Genomic DNA, 19,835 nt, shown 5'->3' on the forward strand with positions numbered 1-19,835 from the left:
CGTGACCGACCAAAAACCGTGCGTACACCAAAGACCAGTGTTATGCCAACAAACCAGCAACAATTGATGCACTGAAGACCAACATACGCGATGTCATAGCTGAAATCAGCCGCATACAATCGAAAATGTGTAGCCGAGGCAGCCATATGAATGAAGTTGTGTTCCATCATTAACCGGAAGGATTGTACTTCAAAATAAAAAAAACAGTTTGGAAAAATATTGAGTAGTTTCTTTTTTATAGCATTTTTAATTCCGTAAAGTTATATGGCGGACCCCATATTACTTTATTTTCTTATTTTTTCTTTTCAAAATTTTAGTTACGATTTCCCTTCACCAGTTTTAATAACTTTCTCGTTTTTCCTCTTTTCATAAATGGTTTAAGGTTAAAGTTACTTCTAGTTTTCTTTTTTTCAATTAACTTCGTATTTTTGCTTTAAAAAAAAAATCTTTCTTTTCCTTTTCTTTCTTAATTTTTAGTAATTCGTATTATTATCGTTACTTTATGCATTTCCCGGTGGCGGGGTGTAAATTCTTTTTGCTTCGGCTACTATAAAACCAGTCGAAACATTTTTTGACAGGAGAGTCAACAGTGACCTCCTCTTATTAGATAAGCATACGAGAGAAACAACAAAGACACTTATGAAAAAACAAGTCATCGATACTGCTTACCATAATAAGAATAGAAGAGCATTAAGGCAATATGATCACGCAGAAGTTTTTTTTGTTAGAATAAATAGAAGAGTAGGAAATAAACCGACATCTAGATATAAAAAAGAAATAGCAGCACAGAACTGCAACACTACAATTAAGACACAATCAGGAAGAACAGTAAATAAAAACAATATAAATCAGAGTTGAATCTTTTTAGCTTTTATCTCCGGGAAGAATTTAAGCAAATTAACCAAAATAAAGAGGTCTTTAACCTTATCAACGAATTTGACGAAAGTAATTAAATAAAATAATAGCCTAGGGCTATATGAAATGTTAAGCAGAAATTAAACAGAAACAAAAATGTAAAAGATAACCGAGACAAATATTTATTTACAAATTAAAATAATTTTTTAAACCAACTGTTAAGGAAGTCTTGCCAAGAACTTTAATATTGTAATAAATCAAAAATCAAACAAAAAGGAACATTCTTAATTATTTGGTTAATTTGAAAACTATTAAATAATTGCTACATATAAAACTTATGAGACGATTAAACATAGAATTTATGATACATTTGGCTTGCCAAATAAAATTACCAAAATTAAAAAAAATTTAAATGACACAGCAGCAGAATTTAAATAAGAAAATTTGCAGATAAGTCTATTAAAACAGGGAAAACATATTGAACAATTATAGACCCGTATCGCGCCGTTTGTTTATGTTATTTCGAATTTTTTTTTAATCGGCCTTCGAAGTTCGAAATCGGAGCAAAATTGTTTATATGGTTTTTTGGCTATAACTCGTCGACTAATTGATATTTTTCAGGGTTGGGCGTTTACAACATTTTCTGGATTGTTTACACTTACATTGTAAACAATTGTAAATAATGTAAACAATTGTAAACGTTTACCAGCATATGTCATTTCAACTTATATTGTAAACTATCAAGTCAAACAGATCGATTGTTGAACACAGCTGGTACTGTGACCTTTATTGATAACAAAATTTTCGCACATGACTGACAGGTCAGAATTCTGCACATTTATTTATTTATTCTAACTCGTCGTCTTATGTTGAAAAATGAGTGGTGCACCGCCAAGGCCAATTTGGAAAAATCTTAACTACAAACAAATAAAAAATGGCAGAAATTACTCAGCCCAATGTTTGTTTTGTGGCCAAACATTGAAAATCATTGCAACAGATCGACTGGTATCGCATAGGTTAGTGTAATTATATCAAAATCTTATACGCGCGTATAGTGAATAACCTATCATTTTTAGAAAACGATGTTCACAGAAAAAGAATACTGATGAAACTATAGTTCTAGAAGTGGACGAAATCGACACCAGTGCAATGGGATTAAATGATTCCGCATATTCAGTAATGGACGTGTCAGCAAGTAGCACCCTTATTGATGCAGATAATATTTTATTTGATATCATATCATCAGAATCGCAGCCTTCAACAACTCCAGAAGCAACACCTTCATCAAGCTCCTCAAGTAATGCGATATGTTTTAAAGAACCTTGTGAGAAGCAGAAAAAGAAAAAACAGAGTGGCATTAACAGTTATATGGACAATATGACTGCGAAGGAGGAGGACGAAATCAATTCGCTGCTCTTAAGGTTCTTTTACGGCTGCAACATATCGTTTAATACGGTTGATTCTGTGCATTTCAGGGCTCTTGTGCCCAAGCTCAGGCCCTGCTATGAGCCTGGCAGAAAAGCTCTTTCAACCACTCTGCTAGACAAGGAGTACAACAAACAAAAACAATCCACAAAAAATGATGTTGAGCGCAATTCAGTGCTATTGATTGATGGGTGGAAGAACACGGCGAGTATTTCAAAAACAGTGGTTACAATGTTGCATAATGCCAACGGCACTAAAGTATTTCTAGAAGCATGGGACGTATCGGGAGAAAAAGAAAGTGCTTAAAAGCTATGCGAAATTAAAATAGCGAAAACCTTTTACGATACTGTAGCTTATGAGATTGTGTCGGATAATGCCGCAAACATGGTGCGCATGGGCAAGGATACAAACATTTGGCACAGTAATTGTAGTGCGCACGTTGCCAATCTCCTTTGTAAATACTTGTTGGACAAAGATCTCGTGAGCAAAGTGACCACTGTCTTAAAAGAATTTCGCCATCCGGACTTTGAAAAACGTATTATATCCAAAAATGGGACAAAAATTAAACTGCCAGCTGAAACACGTTGGTGCGCTCATCGAGACTCCTTCGTTTGTTTAAAACAAAATTTACAGATAATGCGTTCAATTGTTGCGGAGACAAGCGGACAAGGCAAAACAATTAAGGAGAATGTAAAAAATTTGCTGTTTGATTATGAGTTCGAGGATGATGTTGGCAAAATGGACCTGATTTGCATATTATTGAATAAAGTGCAGAGCTCATCTTTATCTGTTGCTGATGCAGCCCATTTATGGCTCTCTCTGGAACTTCCGGCAGATACTTCTAGATCTATATACGAACGACGTATTGAGCAAGCGCTTAATGTCTACTCCCTAGCAGCTTATTATTTGCATCCATATCATGACCGAAACAAGTTAGATCCTGATAAAACTGCAAAAGTAACGGATTTCCTTTTTAATACTATGAGTGGAGAAGCTTTGCAGGAGCTTGACCTATTTCTGAACAGAAGATCCTACTTCGGCGTATTACAGTCAAAAAACTTGAGCGAAGATGCCTGTTTATATTGGAGAATGGCATCGCTAAAATATCCACATCTCGCAGAAACAGCTTTGAAATTAATCAATGTACCCGCCTCTTCAGCGAAAATTGAACGCTTATTTTTGAATTGGAATTTTATTCATTCAGATTTGAGGAACAGACTCTCGTTTGCAAGGTCCAAAAAGCTACTTTTTATTTGTTATCAAATGAAAATTGACCAAATCTATGAAGAATCGGACAGTGAAATTTAATGAAAATATTAAAAAACTAAATATTAAAGCGTTTTTTTTTTTATTATTTTTATTACAAGCTTGGAAAACTGTTTGAAAAATAGTGAAAATGCTTAATTAGTAGTAGATTGTTTCTGACTCATAAAAAAAAGCAAAACAAAAGAATTGTTGTGATTACGCTAAATAGCTATTAAAATATAAAGTAAGGACTCCCGAAAATATAATTACGCTAAATAGTCCAGAAAATACGAAGTAAGAACTTGTGAAAATATCAATCAATCAATCAACAACTTTTACACCCAATAACTGAACAAAACCAAAATTTGTTTAGTGAAAAAAATTGCAAGCAAACAATTTAGAAAGAAAACATTGTTAAAGCCGCCTGCCTAAGTGAAACACAAAAAACCCTTCTTGCAGAAAGTAAAACAAAAAATGTGGGAAAAAGAGAAAAGTGAAATCAGCAAAAAGCTTCAGACCTTCAAAGCCATAAGAAGAGGCAGCGAAAACAACAAAAAGGATTCGCATAAGACAACCATACAGACCATAGCATTCAGCATACAACATCCAGCCAACAATCGCAACTGTAGCAGATACTAGTAAGACCTACTATTTATCATATTTCATTTAAGTTCCATCTCCTGTCAACTGTGTCCGCGAACACACGTGCCAAATCGCGGGGAAACATTAACAAGGAAGCAGAGGAAGCAGCAGCAGCGAATATTCCAAAACCACCACCGGTAATTATTCCATCAGTTGTAAATATAAAGGGTGTTTTTTTTAGAGGTTAGGTTTTCAAGTTGGCACTACTTTTTTCGTAGATGGTCTTTTTGACAGCTGTCACTTGATTTATGCTCAGTTTGGTTTGCCATTTCATAATGAATAGACTTACACCTGAACAACGTTTGCAAATCGTGCAAATTTATTACGAAAATAATGGTTCGGTTCGCGCGACGCATCGCGCGCTGCGTCCAATATTCGGTCGACATAATCGTCCATCAGAGTCACTAATTCGATTAACCATGGATCGGTTTCGCACCACGTTTGCTCTAGTGGATAATAAGCATCCTCAGAGACGTCGTACAGCGCGCACCGAAGACGCTATTGCTGCTGTGGAGCAGAGTATCGAAGAAGACCCGAACGAGTCCATCCGCCATCGCGCGCAGCAATTGGAGTTGTGCCCATCCACTTTGTGGAAGATTTTGCGGAAAGATTTTGGTTTGCGGGCTTACAAAATCCAACTCGTGCAAGAATTGAAGCCGAACGACCATCAAGCGCGTCGCCCGTTCGGTGAATGGGCCCAAAACGAGATGGCCACCGATCCCGATTTTCACAAGAAAATTTTGTTCAGCGATGAAGCTCACTTTTGGTTGAATGGGTATGTCAATAAGCAAAATTGTCGCATTTGGAGTGAACATAATCCACAAGCCATTGCTGAGACGCCGTTACATCCTCAAAAAGTCACTGTTTGGTGTGCTCTATTGGCAGAGGGAATCATTGGTCCATATAGTCAATGGAGAGCGCTATAGAGCCATGATTAATGACTTTTTCGTGAATTGGCCGATGTTGATGTGGACGACCTTTGGTTCCAACAAGACGGCGCTACATGCCATACAGCCAACGCAACAATCGATTTATTGAAGGAAACTTTTGGTGAGCGCATTATCTCGCGCCGAGGACCTGTGGCGTGGCCTCCAAGATCGTGCGATATAACACCGCTGGACTATTTCTTGTGGGGCTATGTGAAGTTGCTTGTCTACGCAGATAAGCCCGAGACGATTGACGTCTTGGAAGGTCAAAAAATCTTACGCAGAATCTTTCTCTCGAACACTCCAAGCGTCGCTTCATCGGATGTTGTCATCGTCCAAGCTTCTGCGCCATACGTTAGGACGGGCATGATGAGAGTCTTGTAGAGTGTTAGTTTTGTTCGTTGAGAGAGGACTTTACTACTCAATTGCCTACTTAGTCCAAAGTAGCACTTGTTGGCAAGAGAGATTCTACGTTGGATTTCAAGGCTGACATTGTTATCGGTGTTAATGCTGGTTCCTAAATAGACGAAGTCTTTAACAACCTCGAAATTATAACTGTCAACAGTGACGTGGGTGCCGATACGCGACTGCACCGACTGTTTGTTTGAAGACAGGAGGTACTTCGTTTTGTCCTCGTTCACCACCAGACCCATTCGCTTTGCCTTTTTATCCAGTTTGGAGAAGGCAGAACTAACAGCGCGGTTGTTAAGGCCGATGATGTCAATATCATCGGCATACGCCAGCAATTGTACGCTCTTATAAAAAAGTCTTTAACTAGTCTTTAACTAGCTTCGAATAATATTATTTTCTTGGCTTTACAGCAAGATATTATTTTTAAATGATAAAAGAAATGCATATACAGGGCCCGCTATCTATCGTTACGGATTTGAACTAGGTATTATTTGAAGAGTGGTAACACTTAGCTGTCATCTGATTTGACAGAAAATTAGTTTTATTCTTCCGCTGAACGAAAATGGTTGTGTATACGCTCAAAGAACGGTAATCATGGTAATGTTGCAGAATGTGTACGAAAATTACGTACGGCAATGGGAAGAAGAAAAGCACCGAATGAAGCGTATGTGCGTTACTTTGCGAAAAAAGTAAGAGAAACTGGGTTGCTTATTGACAAACCAACGCGTGACCGACCAAAAACCGTGCGTACACCAAAGACCAGTGTTATGCCAACAAACCAGCAACAATTGATGCACTGAAGACCAACATACGCGATGTCATAGCTGAAATCAGCCGCATACAATCGAAAATGTGTAGCCGAGGCAGCCATATGAATGAAGTTGTGTTCCATCATTAACCGGAAGGATTGTACTTCAAAATAAAAAAAACAGTTTGGAAAAATATTGAGTAGTTTCTTTTTTATAGCATTTTTAATTCCGTAAAGTTATATGGCGGACCCCATATTACTTTATTTTCTTATTTTTTCTTTTCAAAATTTTAGTTACGATTTCCCTTCACCAGTTTTAATAACTTTCTCGTTTTTCCTCTTTTCATAAATGGTTTAAGGTTAAAGTTACTTCTAGTTTTCTTTTTTTCAATTAACTTCGTATTTTTGCTTTAAAAAAAAAATCTTTCTTTTCCTTTTCTTTCTTAATTTTTAGTAATTCGTATTATTATCGTTACTTTATGCATTTCCCGGTGGCGGGGTGTAAATTCTTTTTGCTTCGGCTACTATAAAACCAGTCGAAACATTTTTTGACAGGAGAGTCAACAGTGACCTCCTCTTATTAGATAAGCATACGAGAGAAACAACAAAGACACTTATGAAAAAACAAGTCATCGATACTGCTTACCATAATAAGAATAGAAGAGCATTAAGGCAATATGATCACGCAGAAGTTTTTTTTGTTAGAATAAATAGAAGAGTAGGAAATAAACCGACATCTAGATATAAAAAAGAAATAGCAGCACAGAACTGCAACACTACAATTAAGACACAATCAGGAAGAACAGTAAATAAAAACAATATAAATCAGAGTTGAATCTTTTTAGCTTTTATCTCCGGGAAGAATTTAAGCAAATTAACCAAAATAAAGAGGTCTTTAACCTTATCAACGAATTTGACGAAAGTAATTAAATAAAATAATAGCCTAGGGCTATATGAAATGTTAAGCAGAAATTAAACAGAAACAAAAATGTAAAAGATAACCGAGACAAATATTTATTTACAAATTAAAATAATTTTTTAAACCAACTGTTAAGGAAGTCTTGCCAAGAACTTTAATATTGTAATAAATCAAAAATCAAACAAAAAGGAACATTCTTAATTATTTGGTTAATTTGAAAACTATTAAATAATTGCTACATATAAAACTTATGAGACGATTAAACATAGAATTTATGATACATTTGGCTTGCCAAATAAAATTACCAAAATTAAAAAAAATTTAAATGACACAGCAGCAGAATTTAAATAAGAAAATTTGCAGATAAGTCTATTAAAACAGGGAAAACATATTGAACAATTATAGACCCGTATCGCGCCGTTTGTTTATGTTATTTCGAATTTTTTTTTAATCGGCCTTCGAAGTTCGAAATCGGAGCAAAATTGTTTATATGGTTTTTTGGCTATAACTCGTCGACTAATTGATATTTTTCAGGGTTGGGCGTTTACAACATTTTCTGGATTGTTTACACTTACATTGTAAACAATTGTAAATAATGTAAACAATTGTAAACGTTTACCAGCATATGTCATTTCAACTTATATTGTAAACTATCAAGTCAAACAGATCGATTGTTGAACACAGCTGGTACTGTGACCTTTATTGATAACAAAATTTTCGCACATGACTGACAGGTCAGAATTCTGCACATTTATTTATTTATTCTAACTCGTCGTCTTATGTTGAAAAATGAGTGGTGCACCGCCAAGGCCAATTTGGAAAAATCTTAACCCAATCTTAGCCCAATGTTTGTTTTGTGGCCAAACATTGAAAATCATTGCAACAGATCGACTGGTATCGCATAGGTTAGTGTAATTATATCAAAATCTTATACGCGCGTATAGTGAATAACCTATCATTTTTAGAAAACGATGTTCACAGAAAAAGAATACTGATGAAACTATAGTTCTAGAAGTGGACGAAATCGACACCAGTGCAATGGGATTAAATGATTCCGCATATTCAGTAATGGACGTGTCAGCAAGTAGCACCCTTATTGATGCAGATAATATTTTATTTGATATCATATCATCAGAATCGCAGCCTTCAACAACTCCAGAAGCAACACCTTCATCAAGCTCCTCAAGTAATGCGATATGTTTTAAAGAACCTTGTGAGAAGCAGAAAAAGAAAAAACAGAGTGGCATTAACAGTTATATGGACAATATGACTGCGAAGGAGGAGGACGAAATCAATTCGCTGCTCTCAAGGTTCTTTTACGGCTGCAACATATCGTTTAATACGGTTGATTCTGTGCATTTCAGGGCTCTTGTGCCCAAGCTCAGGCCATGCTATGAGCCTGGCAGAAAAGCTCTTTCAACCACTCTGCTAGACAAGGAGTACAACAAACAAAAACAATCCACAAAAAATGATGTTGAGCGCAATTCAGTGCTATTGATTGATGGGTGGAAGAACACGGCGAGTATTTCAAAAACAGTGGTTACAATGTTGCATAATGCCAACGGCACTAAAGTATTTCTAGAAGCATGGGACGTATCGGGAGAAAAAGAAAGTGCTTAAAAGCTATGCGAAATTATAGATGAGTCTATTAAAATAGCGAAAACCTTTTACGATACTGTAGCTTATGCGATTGTGTCGGATAATGCCGCAAACATGGTGCGCATGGGCAAGGATACAAACATTTGGCACAGTAATTGTAGTGCGTACGTTGCCAATCTCCTTTGTAAATACTTGTTGGACAAAGATCTCGTGAGCAAAGTGACCACTGTCTTAAAAGAATTTCGCCATCCGGACTTTGAAAAACGTATTATATCCTAAAATGGTACAAAAATTAAGCTGCCAGCTGAAACACGTTGGTGCGCTCATCGAGACTCCTTCGTTTGTTTAAAACAAAATTTACAGATAATGCGTTCAATTGTTGCGGAGACAAGCGGACAAGGCAAAACAATTAAGGAGAATGTAAAAAATTTGCTGTTTGATTATGAGTTCGAGGATGATGTTGGCAAAATGGACCTGATTTGCATATTATTGAATAAAGTGCAGAGCTCATCTTTATCTGTTGCTGATGCATCCCATTTATGGCTCTCTCTGGAACTTCCGGCAGATACTTCTAGAACTATATACGAACGACGTATTGAGCAAGCGCTTAATGTCTACTCCCTAGCAGCTTATTATTTGCATCCATATCATGACCGAAACAAGTTAGATCCTGATAAAACTGCAAAAGTAACGGATTTCCTTTTTAATACTATGAGTGGAGAAGCTTTGCAGGAGCTTGACCTATTTCTGAACAGAAGATCCTACTTCGGCGTATTACAGTCAAAAAACTTGAGCGAAGATGCCTGTTTATATTGGAGAATGGCATCGCTAAAATATCCACATCTCGCAGAAACAGCTTTGAAATTAATCAATGTACCCGCCTCTTCAGCGAAATTTGAACGCTTATTTTTGAATTGGAATTTTATTCATTCAGATTTGAGGAACAGACTCTCGTTTGCAAGGTCCAGAAGCTACTTTTTATTTGTTATCAAATGAAAATTGACCAAATCTATGAAGAATCGGACAGTGAAATTTAATGAAAATATTAAAAAACTAAATATTAAAGCGTTTTTTTTTTTTATTATTTTTATTACAAGCTTGGAAAACTGTTTGAAAAATAGTGAAAATGCTTAATTAGTAGTAGATTGTTTCTGACTCATAAAAAAAGCAAAACAAAAGAATTGTTTACAATTGTTTACAAAAATGAATTGTTTACGTAAACAATTAGCTTGTAAACAATTAAACAATTGCTGTAAACAATGTAAACAGTTTACAGGCCCAACCCTGATTTAAATGATTGCAGAATGGAAAATTGTCGCAATTAAAAAAAAAATTTTATGTAAATATTTAGTTAAATGATTTGCTAACATAATGAGTAGAGCAGAATTCGTGAAAATATAGTCCCACTCACACTACGGGATGAAATGCAACCACAATGCGATATCTTTGCTCAGAGCTTATGTATTTCATGCAAGCACTTGTCTATGTCGTGGCGGCGGCTAGCCACTTGGTTAACGGTATTTTGAATTTCTAGTTCATGTAACTATTGCATGGTTATTCTTCAATCCAATTTTTAGTATGTTTGTGATCGCCAAGTGGACAATATAAAAAATGGGCCGACGTACTACGATTGAACAGCGAGAACTTGTCATCAAGCATTTTCTGACCAAAATACAGCATTCGAAGTTTCAGTAGTTCGCCTGCATGAAATAAGCTGTGAGCCACTGTATGTAAGACATGCCGTGTATTTCTATACTATTATTAGGAAAATATAAACCTTCCATATATGTTTGAGTAAAATAACAAATAAAAATTATGAAATTTAGTCGCTGTATTAGGTCCGCGATTTTGAGTTTCAAAAATCTGGCATCAGATTCGATTTGATATCATCGACCCCCAAACCTCAAGTTTCAAACTATTTTGATTACTTCTCGACTTTTGGCTAGCATACACTAGTCGCCAGTCTGTACTCCATCATGCGTCTAACCTGAAAACCGCAATATATCTTCACCGAAACATCTAATTCTGCTTACACATAGTCTTAGGTTTAAGTGCGTTCCTTTATGTATCATACATAACACATGGGTTGAAAAGTCCTGAGCCTAATAAAGAAAACAATTTTTTTTTGTTCAAAACTAGCTTTATTCATCAACCTAATTTCAATCAAGAATAATGCAATAATTCCAGCGCCGCTTCAACATTTCAATACCAAAATAGCTCTCAGTTTCAGCGATGACCTCTTCATTCGAGCGAAATTTCTTACCGACGACCATTTGTTTAGGTCAACGAACAGCTAATAGTCGCTGGGAGCCAAATCTGGCGAATGCCGTGGATGTGGGAGCAATTCGAAGTTCAATTCATATAGTTTTGCCATCATCAACACGTTCTTGTTTTTGTCAAATGCTCATGCAATATAAGGCCAATACGTTATTTTGGTATCTTTACGATGTCAGCTAACTCACGCAACTTCACTATCATTCAAAAAGGTTTTGTGGATTTTTTGATGCTTTCTGGTGTTACCGTCTCATTTGGACGTCCAATGCGTTGTGCATCATCGGTGTCTCTACGACCGCGTTTGATGTTGTTTCTTGCTTCGCTTGAACTGTATTTTTCCCCATTAAGAAGCAGTGTAAAATTAAAACACCAAATTATTTTTGAAAATAACAAAAGTAGCGTTACTCCTGGCTAAATAACTGTCGAACTAATGAATAGAATATCATAAAATTTTAACAACAGCCTCTTTAAGGTTAGTACTAACTGAAAAAGGGATGTATGTAATAAAACTAGTGCCATATATGTATTAGGCCTGGTACTTTTCAGCCCATGTGTTATATACGTATTAAACTCAGGTGATTTGTGCTTACGTTTTGCTGAAACCTGATGGAAAAAGAAACCGGTGTTAGTGATTGAGGAATATTTTTATAACAATTATTTCATTAAAACTGGATTTAGTTGCAATAAAACATCAACCCAATCGGATACATATTACTTCTGGGCTGATCGATAACGGGAGACTGCGTTATTTCTCCAATTTTCTTGTTTAAAGCTCAATTTTTTATTTGAACAGTGGGATGCCGAATCACTATATTTTTGGACTTCTAAATAACGAAACATCGCACCTCCAATAACTATAATAAGAAGTGTTAGGAATACCAAAGGAATTTATGTTCCAAGTTAGGTTGCTTGTTAGGTTTTTAGGTACAAGTATATATGTATATATCTCTCTTCCTGTGTTTTAAAGTTTATCTCTTCGCCGGTTATTTCTTATGATTTCTGTATGTAGGTTCCACAGGTTTTGAGTATTCACTTTCTGCTTCACACAGATTTACAGTCTGTATATTACTGCAGCTTTTTCTAAAATTATAAGCCTCATTTCTCATCCGATGGTGATACACAATGTTACATGGTGTATATACCAAAGTTTTCGTTAATATATTGTAATAATCGTCGCATAGTGCTAATACTGTTGATTGACCGTAATATTAATTTGTATACTAATCAATAGTATTGTTGCTGCCGTTTCTAAACCGACGAAGTGGCATTTCGTGCGCTGTTGATAGTTAGACTTGAAGCACGTAAACTAAGCGATGCCAATGATAGATTGCTGTGATATATTGATTTTGGCGAAGAACTAGCTGTAAGTAGTAATGCGGTACTGTCAACACTTGGAACAACACTCCGCAACCCATTACAGATGATTGTTTTTTCTTTGGAATTTCCGATATTACTGTTAGCTGAACATATTGATGGCAGAATATCAACCGTATCGAGAGACAATAAACGATCAGCGTTAATTACATCGGCATTATAAGTGATGGTTGCATTGCAGCCAGGACCTCTACCACCAGTTGGACTAGCCCTTTCTCTCCCATACAGATGTAGACGTGAGCTTATTAGTTTATTGCACGCTGGACAGGTTCTAGAGACGCCTTTTTCTCGTCGTCGCAACAGTTCATGAGCACAGCTACAAAAAAATTAAGAAATTTGTGAAAGGTTGAAAAAAATGGTTGATGAATACATTCATAATATTAAATCATTGAATAAATATTTTTAAATTTAAAATTTTTTAGCAAGGATATCATACAATGAGCATTATAATAGATTTTATCCTCTTCTACCTGATCGCGCCACGCAATTGTTACACCCCCCGAAATTAACGTAGAACAATATGGCCAAGGAAAAAAAGAGTGTAATATTTTGTTAATAAACATTTCCTTCGAATTTCAATATATTTTTAATTATAAGATCTGATAAAGTTCTTTTGAGAACCCTTTTTTTAAAATTAAAGTATCGGATAACCTTGGGTCCAAACTAAAATAGTTCTATTGCCCGTAAACTACGTTGTACACATTTTTTAAATTCAAAGTTTACATTTTGTAATTATTTTTCATATTTTTTGTATTTTCACAGATAAAAAGAGTAACATTTTTTTACTTATTTTTAAGTATTGTACTTAGAGAAAAACAACATTTTTGGTTTTGTCATTAAAAGGCAATAATAACATTTGATGTTTGGCACTTCTAGTTTTTGATAGACCAACACATACAGTGAGTGCCACTCAAAATGGCCCACATGTAAAAAGTTTACAAAACGTGGTATAATTCCAAAAACTTTCATTTTCTTTTTCAACTCTTTTATTTTTCTTAAAGTATAGATAATAGCCAACAACAAAACGTAAACATATTTCATTAATAAAGTAAAGTTTTCAAAATTTACGAGAAATGAACAAAACACATGAAAAATGACGCGTCACTCAAAATGGCCCACTCATTTAGATTAACTCATATAACGGTATTTCGCGAAAATATCGATATGATCGACTTATTAGTTGCGCGTGCGAACTTAAGAGGGTGAGATATTGCGAATTTTCCTAGAATGGCTCCTCAAACCACTATAGAAATACGATGATACAGCATTATAAAAGTGGTAAAAGCCAAAGAGAAGTAGCTGTTATGGTTAATAGGTCACGCAGTACTACAAAAAATATAATAAAACGTTATAATGAAGAAAAACGAATCGCAAACAAGCCAAAACCTCCTGGTAAGAAAGTGCTGACTGAACGTGAAGAGCGTTGGATTCTACAAAAAGTCAAAGTAAATCTACGATTAAGTGCTCCAATTCTTCGAGATATGTTAGGAGGAGCATTTAATATATAATGCAGTGCAACAACCGTCACAAGGGTTCTTCATAGAGCTGGTTTACATGGAAGAATTGCCCGAAAAAAACCATTTGTGAAAAAATAGGGAAAATTGTTTGAAGTACGCTCACACATATTACATGAAAGATTTCGAGTTCTGGAAGAACGTAATTTTTGTTGACGAATCTAAATTTAACTTATTCGGATCAGACAGGAGAGTAAACGTATGGCGAAAACCGAATGAAGAGCTGGGTCCAAAACATCTTCGACATAACATGGTTGTGGGCACGTGATGGTGTGGGCTGCTTGTTCGGTTTCAGGTGTGGGAAATTTGTGCTTCGTGCAGAGGAATATGGAGAAATTTCAATATTTGCAAATTTGGCGAGAAAATCTAAAACAAAGTGCACGAAAGCAGGGAATGGAGAATATATTTTACTTGTAGCAAGATAACGACCCAAAGCATTCTGCCCACATCGTCAAAGAATGGTTATTGTATAATTGCCCTAAAGTCTTGAAAGCACTTCCACAGTCTCCCAATTTAAATATAATAGAGAATTTATGGCGAAAATTGGAAATTGAAATTCGGAAGCGAGCAATATCAAATATAAACGACCTCACGACTGCCACAATGGAGGAGTGGGAGAAAATATCTCCAGACTTTACAAAAACATTGGTGGAATCCATCCCTAATAGGTTGAAATCGGTAATATGGTAAATCAAAGAGGTTATCCGACAAAATACTAGTTTTAAGGAAATTTATGATTTTTTTTTGTATATCACTAAATTTAAATAACTGGGTCATTTTGAGTGGCGCGCCATTTTTCATGTGTTTTGTTCCTTTCTCGTAAATTTTGAAAACTTTATTTTATTAATAAAATATGTTTACGTTTTTTTGTTGGCTATTATCTATAATTGAAGGAAAATAAAAAAGGTGAAAAAGAAAATTTAAGTTTTTGGAATTATACCACGTTTTGTAAACTTTTTACATGTGGGCCATTTTGAGTGGCACTCACTGTATGTAACTATCCATGCGAAAAGCATTCTGAACGCAAGTAATGGTAATACTTAATGAAACTTTCCCTGGAAACTAAAGATGTTTGCATTAATATATGTCATCCGTTAGAATCATAGGTATGCATGGAGTATACGATGTTTCTCTAACCTGTGACATCGCAAAGTGCACGTGTTCGAAGATTGGTGGGCTAGTTGAAGTGGTGATTCATCCAGAATCCAACTAGCGTTTCCGCACCATTCTGTTGCCACATTTTCGGGTAATCACAGAGGATATGCGAAATCTTTTCTAATGGACATGGAAGTCGTCTTAATTGGAAGATCCCCCTCTGACCTGTCAGCTGTTATGATCAAACTAATAAGAATCCCATGCGAATGAAAAATTACTTCCCGTCCGTATCATAGTACCGTAGAGTATATCGTAGGATTTTGGAAAATTCCGTAGAACCGTGTCAACTGATTGCTCTCTCACCACACAGTGCTGCCAAACAGTACATTTCGAAATCATTTACAAAATAAACAAAATAAAAATTATAATTTTTATTAACCGCGTATCTAGAAATTATGATAGCTGCATGTATATAAGCCGAGGTACAGGCGCGTAAGGTTGAACTTGTAAGCGAATAAACGAAAAGTAGTAGAGTAATTCAGTCGAAAGGTGAACGCAGAGAACGTTAATGTATAAGAAGTCTCAATGACAAGAACGTATGGAATTTTGACGGGTACTCGTCCCACGAAGACTAATCACCACAGACATATTTTTCACCAAAAGTTACCAGCAATAGACTGAATTAGGAAAATTTAGTAGCGATCGATTAGAATTTGTTGGTGATTAGAAACAAAGAATGTTATCGCTGTAGGCTAGCCTTGACATACGTATTTAATTTTTTTCTAAAACAAGTATACTAAATTCAAAGAGCAAATCATCCAAAATTATATTACATATAATATATCTAAGGTCTATCTAAGATGCTCTGTAAAACTTTGTTGAATTCGCCTTAACCGAATCAAAATCCTCTATAGAAAACGCTTCATTACCAGGCACACATGAAGAAGGCATATGCAAATATAAATATGTGAATTTGTATACATATGCGCATATATATATGCTGTGTGTATGTATGTGCACTTGCCACAGCAAAAAAATATTAATATAAAACTTCTCAAGAAATCCAGCGCACATTCATAGGCGCTGCACAGCTCACAGATGCTTCAATATTCAATATATTTGGCACTTTGGGACTCATCCGAAGGTTGAATATATGTATAGTAACCTCCAAATAAGCCGCATTCCAATTTCAGATTAAGTTTCTAACTTTGTATATATATGCATATGTTTTTGTGCACTTTTTATCAATTGGAGAACTACATACGTAAGGTAATATACTAATTAACTATTAACCTACTATCAGAGAATATAAAATAATTGTTTCGAAATTTTGTCCTAGTATCGAAATGTTCGGCACAGCAGCTGCAGCTGTCGAGCATTTAGAAGACATATTTACATACATACATATATGGGTTCAAACATATATGTATATGGAGCCGCGACCGTTCGACATGACAAAAAATCACGATTTACAAAATATTGGCAAAGATTTCTGTAAGACATATTCCAATATGGGTGGCGCGTTTTATGAATGAAAGTACTTTGTTCATAGATATATGACCTCGAACTTATCAATGAATCTGTTTTTGTTGTGCTAATATTTGAAACTGTTTAGCGTGATGAGAATCATGGCCGCTACAGCTGCGCATATTAATGCATTTTGTTCGTATAGTCGCTAGGTATAGAATTTTAGCTTTGGACGACATACGCATTAAGAGGAATAAAGTGAGTGGCCTGTTCTTTTTACGAGGAGGAAGCATCGAAAGCCTAGCCCCGTCAGTGTGGGACTTTAATCCGAACTAAACCTCCTACCGTCAAAGAACTGATCCCTCCGGTACAACCGTTAAGTATTCGTCGGGAGGTGGTTTCAGCACTAAACTCGAAAGTAGCATCTGCTTGTTACACTATTTAGGTCGTTTGATGAGAGAGCCACCCCTGTCATAACAGTACTCACCCACCCACCATGTTTCTGACCATACCATAGAAAAACAAGTTTCTATGTCAGGTATCGTCAGTTTACCTGCATCCAAATAAATTGATCTAGAAAATGGTCCTACGGCACAACCATTAGGCTACTACATCTACTACTGCAGCAAAAGTGTGGACGATTATTAATTTCATCTAAGGCGTTTTTCAATAGGTGCGCTTCAACTTTTTTCCGATAGGGAGGGCGAACGACGCAATATTTTTTATTTTTCGCTTGTCAGTTGTAAACTTCATTAGCATACATTTCATCATGGAAATAATCGTTCTGTTGTTTTTATGAAAATATCGTTCTGTTCCAAAAAATCATCTTCAGTGATGAAGCTCACTTTTGGCTCAATGGCTTTGGCATTAAGCAAAATATGCGTTACTGGGCAGAAAGCAATCCACACGTGATTCATGAGGCACCGTTGCATCCCGAGAAAATCACTGTTTGGTGCGGTTTACATGCCGGCGGCGTAATTGGCCCATATTTTTTCGTTGACGAGAACGATCGCTACGTTACTGTGAATGGAAATCGATACCGCGACATGATAAACGATTATTTTTGGCCGCAATTGAATGGTATGGACTTAGACGACATGTGGCTTCAACAGGACGGGGCCACAAGCCACACAGCACACGCTACAATTGATTTGTTGAAGAGTAAGTTCGATGAGCGCATTATTTCCAGAAATGGACCGGTCGAATGGCCGCCGAGCTCGTGTGATTTGACGCCTCTAGACTATTTTTTTGAACACGAAATTGCTGGAATTTCGGCCGATTTATGCAAAAGAGTGGTCGAAAATTGGGTTCAACGATTGGACTTCGTAAAACGTGCACGCGGTGGTCATGCAAAAGAAATCGAATTTCATACTTAAATGTATATGTTCAAACTCGATAACAAAAAAAAATTAGTTAAAAAAGTCAAACCGTTTGTGTTTTATTCGAAAAAAAAGTTGAAGCGCTCTTGCTGAAAAACGCTTTATTTAGTGCTATGCTTTCGCCTTCTCTCCATTTGTCTCAAATCATTGAGTAGGAACGCTGACAGTTTTTTACTACAATCCCATACTTCTTTAGATTGTAGCATGTGAGGAACAACATTGTCCGGTGTTATTGGTTCTGCAAAAACTCTCGTTCTTTACTATATCGCTGGCAGTGAAATATCTCAATGTGAGTGCCCTGTATGTGCGGTTTTATGTACATGCATATGTGTATACTAATAAGCACTATTTTGCTTGAAGTTAAGAATACAAATATGTACGTACATATTAGGGCATCAAGTGTGCATACGCACATACAAATATATACATGCATATGCAAAAGAGAATTGTTTTGGCATTTGTCAAGCATGAATTCAATCATTCGTGTATTTACTCCCTAACTATTGCATGAAATATGGTATCGCGATGCTCGTGAGGTAGATCATGGTTTCTTCAGTGCACACATATACGTGCAACACTATATTTATTAAAGATGCAATTGAACTCAGTTGCTCCATATATGCAAATACGTTTCTTTGAATTCTTCTTTAATTTATTTTAAACTTCAAAGTTGTATACTATCTAGAAAATGCATACATATATTATTCCCTGTAATAAAATATAAATTGAACAAAATTTCGATTGCCAAAGGAACAAATAAATGCATATTCACATTATGTCGGCAATTTGATTTCATACAGAAGCCCAAAACTGAGCAGAGCCAATGTACTTATACAGAATTCACTGCAATCTGTTCTGTTAAGAATTACTTCGCTGTCGAGTTGAACGAGGTGAAAAAGTCTTCGCGGTTTCACTTCATTTAACAATTCACTCTATTCGTAGCCCGAGAGACTTCTCTATTCATTAACGTTCTCTGGTGAACGTGTACGTGTAATGGGAAGCAGTTAATAGTGCGCCCACTGACCGACGTATCGTAGTGCCTTACCGCAGCCCCTAGAGAACACAAATTGAGCAAAACTTATCCCGTAGAGAACCACTGCGTTCTTTTATTTACACATTTGCACAATACATTGGTTTGTGTGTGTTTGTGTTTGGTTGTGTCTACACAATGTTACTATTGATATTTTTGCATACACACTTTCTCACACATCAGTTACAATTTTTCATTGTTTAATAAACCAAAGCTAAAAACCAACAAATGCGAACAGTTCATAATTCAACATTATTTTTAAGTTATATTAATAAAAATTATAATTTTTCTAAGTTTATATTGTAAATGATTTCGAATTGTACTATTTGGCAACACTGTGTGGTGAGAGAGCAATCAGTTGACACGGTTCTGCGGAATTTTCCAAAATCCTACGATATACTCTACGATACTATGATACGGACGGGAAGTAATTTTTCACTTACATGGGGTTCTCACTAGTTTGATCATAACAGCTGACAGGGGACTGCGTTTGCGTCGGTGAGTGTGCGCATTAAGTAAGGCAAGTGGTGTTGCCATTAATTTGTAATTAATTTTGGATCTCAACGTGAGAAAATTCGTAACAATACGTTATTTTCTTTCCAGGTTGTCATTTTCTTGATATGCAGCTCTATCGGAATAACATGTGTCAGTGCATTAAGAGCTTCCGCAAGGCATGATCTGATTGCACAGGCTGATCTGCCAAGTAATTTGATATTGTAACCACTCTGTTTAACCGCCTTATATAACCACAATGTATACTTAGGCTGAATACCCCATTTCCTTCCAAGCATTCTTTCGCAGGTATATAAAGCAATTTCTGCTTGCCCTACCCATTCTTCAAGTTTTAACTTTCAGCTATGTTTGGGGTTCAGAATTACCCCTCTTACTTTGCACTGGGTGAAAGTGAGAGAGTTTGTCCACTAATATTAGGT

The sequence above is a fragment of the Anastrepha ludens genome, chromosome X (genome assembly GCF_028408465.1).
Source record: "Anastrepha ludens isolate Willacy chromosome X, idAnaLude1.1, whole genome shotgun sequence".
Taxonomy (NCBI): Eukaryota; Metazoa; Arthropoda; class Insecta; order Diptera; family Tephritidae; genus Anastrepha; species Anastrepha ludens.